A 5,951-nucleotide genomic window follows, 5' to 3' on the forward strand; every position below is an offset into this window, starting at 1 on the left:
TGCGAGCCCTGAGTTGAAGAGCTGAGGGACAGCGCCCAGGCCCAGAGTTCAGGCCCCACTACCGGACCCTCCCCCCCCCCCAAAAAAAAATATCTGCAGAGGTACCATTATTGGAAGCTGGGATACCTAAGGGTTGGGCACTGCAGTAGTCAGAGGCCCTACTCTCTCTTATTAGGAGTGACTTCCTGCACCTAAAGACAGGGAAGTTGTAATGTTGGTTCTTGCAGCTAGCAAAGTACTCAGCATCAAGGCCCTGCCACCTGTTGACTGTTGACTTCTCATCAGGTTAAAGCTCTCTCATCTAGTCCCTTTGAGACACCACATGAGACACCACAGCCTTTTGAAATTTACATAATGAAACATTTTTAAAATTGTACCCAGCAAAATGTACACTTTCAACTTTTAAAACTGAGCATCATCTTTCCAATGAAAAAAGACAATTTAAAAATAAATAAAATTACAGTAGAGAATGTGAATTTTGAGTAAGATTCTAGGGGGGGTCTATTGATTCTCCTGTAGTGATAGAGCTCAAGTAATCAATAGGAGAGGATTTTTACCTTAAAAAGACCCTCTAGAACTGCAATGATGTCTATTAAATATCACAATTACACCTGTAAGTAGAAGCCATGTTGTCAGAATGCCTGTAACACACCCAAACATCTCAAACCCATCCTTTGCTGACCTTTTATAATCCCAATTTGTTTTTTCTTTTTTATAATCCCTTTTACACTTTTCTTCTTCTTTTTAAACAAAGGGAAATAAAGATACACATTGGTAATACTAACAGTTTATAGTCACACAGAAACACAATGTAATCTCTGAGTCCAATATACAGAGAAAGGAGGAAAAAAGCTACTCTGTGCACTACTACACAGGGCCTAGTACTCACAACAGAGCAGAGTAACTGGAGGGTTTTCTTTGTGCCTACGGAGTACAGTGGTAGTGGTGGTGTTGATTCCATACACTTTTTTTGTTGAGACAGAAAGGGATAAAAATGAATTTAGAACAGAAAGGTATGGAGATTATTTTCCCATTTTATTCTGAGCAAGGTATTTTCACTCAAATCAGTGTTGAGAAGAGACCTCAAGAACAGGGTGATTGAGCACAGAGAGGGAAAAGTCTGCAACCCGCTCCCCCCCCCCCCCCCCCCCCCGGTTTTAATGAGGTTTGGAAGCCATCAATGTTTTCTATTAGTCATCTTCTCCTTCATCCTCCTCCCCTTCCATCATTGTCTTCCTTTCCTTCCCTCCCATCCTCATCCCCTTCTCTATCAGTATCTTCCAATCCCTCTCCCTCCACCCCTTCTCCTCCTCCTCCTTTTTCCTCATCATCAGTGTCAGTAACCAGGTAGTACAGAACCAGGCTGAACATCATCTTTGATGACCTCTCCCAACTCATCTGTGCCAGCATTAGAATGGTCAATAAACCAGGTCAAGGAGCGCTCAGTTCTTCCTGCTGCTTCTTCCTGCTGGCTTTATTTTGTTTGGTGGAGTCTTTTGTCAGACCCTTTCCAGATTTCCATTTTATTTCAGTCTAGTTTGAAGATGTATGCCGTTCTCACTCAGGATAAAATTCTTTGGCTATAACTTTATTTTCAAAGTAAGGATTTTCATCCAAAAAAAAATCTGTCACCTGACTTTGTGTCTTCACATTCTGTCATTTCGGTTTTGATCTTGTCCAGCAGGCCTTTCTGTCCCTCCTCCAGCAGCACAGACACTTGTGATGGTAGATACACACTGTTCTCTCCAGATCTCAGATTTGGGCGACCAGTTTTGCCCTCTTCTGAAGACAAGGCTGGCGGAGTTGATTGCATCTGTATTCTACTTTCATCATCTTCTCACTGACCTGTCATTAAGTCTCCTTCATTCTGAACTTCATGGATAAGTTCAGTGGCTTCCATGAGTTTTGACTGCGGTTTCCTAGGCTCCAGGTGATTGGAGTTGAGTTCGTGTCCTGGCTTTGTCGGGCCGCGCATGCGCGGTAGGCGGGGAGCGCTGGGAATGCGAAGGGGCCAAGCGGGGCGAGGGGGCGGGCTCCACTCGCGAAGCCACCAGCACCACGCCCATTGGGTTTGGCCGCCTCTTGCAGCGGTGCTTGGTACCCAGGCTCACTCGCTGGCCTGCTCCGTCCCCTGCTCCGTGGCTCGCAGGCTCCCTCAACCTGGCCCTGGCCGCCTGTTGAGAGCCGCGAGGCGGCCGGTACCCTGGCCGAGCTGCTTACCTGCAGGGGAAGGCGGCGAGGCCGCCATGGCAGGCAGCTTGCTCTCCCACTAGCCCTCCGCTCTGCGCGCTGGGCGCTGCGCTCAGCTCTCAGGCTGCGGTCAGCCTGCCCGCGGCTGCCTCCCTCTTCTTCCCTTCCCTTCCTCTCTTCCCCCCCCCCCTTCGCCTCTCCCTCCTCTTCCCTTCCCTTCCTCTCCTCCCCATCCTCTTCCCTTCCCTTCCTCTCTTCCCTCTCCTCGCCTCCCCCTCCTTCCTTCCCCCTCCTCTCCTCCCTCTATTCTGCTCCTCCCCCTCCTCTCCTCCCTCTGCCCTGCTTCACCCCCTGTCCCTCCCCAGCTCCCAGTCCTAACTTCACCCCTCCCCCCTCTTTTTCTGAAAGGCTAATGAAGTCTTCTTATTCATAATAATGTCAGTTCTGTCATCTATCTTATGTCTGTCTGTCAGTTTTCTTTGTGTCTGACTTCACTGGATTTGGACCCTTTGTTTTGGGAAGTCCCCTGAAAAACCTGCCTTCTATCGACAGAGCTGAAAGTTCCAAATGTTCTTCATTTTGCTTTATAGTGCTGCCCAGAGTCCAGAGTGCATGGTTTCAGTGCTGGGGAGCCCACCCATCTGCACTATGACCTCATTTCTGTTTTGGTCTTAGAAGCTGCCTAGATTACTTTATAATGGGTATTTTACTAGCCATTATCTTCATATTTATACTTCACAGTCAGTATCCGGTTATTTTGGAAGCTACCAAATAATCCTTCAAAGCGTTCCTTCTTTTTTAAACTGTCTGGGATCATCCACCCCCCCCTCCCCACACACACACACACTAAGAAATTACAAAGGCTAGGAAGCTTCTCAGTCATTTCTTGGGGATCCCGTTGTGGGGCCTGAACTCTGAGCCTGGGCGCTGTCCCTCAGCTCTTCAGCTCAAGGCTAGCGCTCTACCACTTGAGCCACAGCACCACTTCCAGCTTTTTTTTTTCTTTTTGCTTATGTGGTGCTGAGGAATCGAACCCAGGGCCTCAGGCATGCAAGGCAAGCGCTCTACCACTGAGCCACCTTCCCAGCCCACTCAGCTCATTTCTTTAGAACATGAAATATCTAATTTCTCTCAGAAGGACAGTGAGTATTTCCAGGGGGCCTAGAATTGTAGTCAAGAAAGAATTTTGACGATAACCTTGTCAACTGCATATCTTGACCTATTATGGGTATAGTAGTAATAATAGCCTTGGGATATATAGGTATGGAATATTGGGAAATTCAGTTAATTAGTTGGAGGGCTGTTTGTGTATGTATGTAGGTATTTGTTTGCATAAATGTATATATAGACACATAGATGGCCTCTAATGTGAAAGAGTTGAATTTACTCTGTATTTGGAAGTCTTCCACTTTAATCATATCCAGAATCTTTGGACTTCATTTCCTAATTCTGAATTCTCAGTTTCAGTAGTTACAAAATGCTGAATAAATATAAATAATAATTAAACCTTCAAAGAATTATAAAAGAAGTAAATTTATAGTTTTCTTCTGGGAGTTTAAGTTGATAGGATGTTTTGATAGATCAGTGGCAGCACAGATATCCAGTTGTAATTTTATAAATGAAGGGACATTGGTTGCTCAGGTTCATACCTAATCACAACTTAGCTTTTTCCAATATTATATCTTTCTAAATCCCATTATTGTAGTTTCTTAATTCAAGAAAGAAATAACTTAAACCCTATTAATAGAGTATGTATGTGTGTGATACCATTTTCTATAGCTTTTCAAAAACTTATCTTAGGTTAAACTTTTTGTAAGGTCACTGTAAGTCATAAAGTCAGTAAACTTTAGATATTTATGTTTGAACACTTTTTTGCACTTCACAGGAAGTTGCAGAAACATAAATATCCAGAGTATTTTTAGTGCTATATAGGGCTGTATCCAATTTATATATTTTTTCAGATGAGAAAAATAGAGATAGATAAGAGGCCTAAGGCCCTGTGACTGGCCTTCTGTGTAGATCTGACACTAGAACCTTGTGCTTATCATGGTTAAGATGGTGGTTCTGTTGATTATTGTGGTGATTCAGAGTGTTCAATGCCTCCATTTTGACTATCTCTTGTGCAGTGTAATTTTTGCTATGGTAAGCGTATTTAGGATTCCAGAAAAAAAATTAGAGAGGGTTTTTGTTTTTGATTTTTTCGTTTGTGAGTCATGGAGCTTGAATTCAGGGCCTGGGCACTGTCTCTGACCTTCTTTGCTCCAGGCTAGCACTCTAAACTTTGAGCACAGCTCCACTTCCATTTTTCTGGTGGTTAATTGGAGACAAAAGTCTCATGGACATTCCTGCCCTGGCTGGCTTTGAACTGGGATCCTAGATCCTGAGTAGTTAGAATTTGTGAGCCACCCATGCCTGGCTCAAGAGAGGTTTTTTTGTTTTGTTGTTTTTTTTAAATTTATTAGTATTCATTAGTTGCACAAGAAGAATTTTGGTGTGACATTTCTGTACATGTATACAATGTGTCCCAATCACAATCTCACCCTAAAAGAAATAATTTTTAAATAACAGAACTGAGTACTTTAATGCTGGAAGCTATGATTTATTCTGGCATGTAAGCTTAGATTTAGGCTTTGAATTTCTACACTTTGTGTCTATTAATATTATACGGAAATATAGGACTGACTTAAGGTCTTCTCTTTTTAAAAAGTTGATGAAAACATTATTGTCATAGAGTGGGTGGTGAGGCCATTTAACCAGTGTTCTGATTAAGAGGCTGTTATTACCCAGGCACTAGTGGTTTATGCTTTAATCCTACCTACTCAGGAGGCTGAAATCTGAAGATTGCAGTTCAAAGCTATCGTAGACAGGAAAATCCATGAAACTCTTATCTCCAATTAACTATGAAAAAGTTGAAAGTGGAGCTGTGGCTCAAGTGGGAGAGCATTAGGTTTGAGCAAAAAAGCTGAGAGGTAGTTCCCAGGCCCTGATTTTAAGCCTCATTAATGGCACATGCACGCGTTTGTACACAAACACATACACACACATGCACACACACACACACACACACACACACACACACACACAGCCATTATTGTTTTTGCATATGCAGTGCAATCCTTTCTTCTTGACTGGCAGATTTTGACATAATATTTTATAGTAAATTAATAATCCTGACATTTATTTAAAGCAGAAAAGCATATCTTCAACATTATAATGGCTTATTAAGAGTTATGAGATGACAGTGATATGTTCTGAAAATAATGCCAGATGGAGATCAAATAAAGGAAGCAGAGATAAGACTCCCACTGACAATGAGTACTGAAATGCTTGTGTGGAAATACTGGTAACTAAGATTCAGCTTATCTGGTTTCTTAGATATTCTCTGCCTCTTTCTGTATTTCACTATTATCTCTTCCCAATTTTTGTCTTCTCTTTCATTTTCTGCCTAGCTATGTTAATACTTAACTTTTTTCTTCAGTAAAAAGCTATTGAATCACCTTTTAATAAAAAATACATGGTTTTATATAGGTTTCTAGTTCTCTGGAGTTAGAGAATAATAATAATTCAAATAAATAATAGTTTTGAGTAATAAAAAAATACTGTTCACCCTTACAGATACTGAATTCCCATTACTGTTTTGGAGTATATTTCACAACAGAAAAATGGTTTTCAATACTCAACAGAATCAGCTTTGCTCTGAGAACTTTTTCCCTGTGCTATTAATTTCACATAGTTTGGATATGTCAGGAACACTGCCTGAT

General features: G+C 42.0%; 1 pseudogene; it reads right to left on the reverse strand.

Annotated features, from left to right (window-relative positions):
* Positions 1–1,190: 1,190 nt before the first annotated feature.
* On the reverse strand, positions 1,191–1,975 carry LOC122107249 (annotated as a pseudogene).
* Positions 1,976–5,951: the final 3,976 nt, after the last annotated feature.

This window comes from Dipodomys spectabilis, unplaced genomic scaffold (genome assembly GCF_019054845.1).
Source record: "Dipodomys spectabilis isolate Male_0828 unplaced genomic scaffold, ASM1905484v1 ptg000050l, whole genome shotgun sequence".
Lineage (NCBI taxonomy): Eukaryota > Metazoa > Chordata > Mammalia > Rodentia > Heteromyidae > Dipodomys > Dipodomys spectabilis.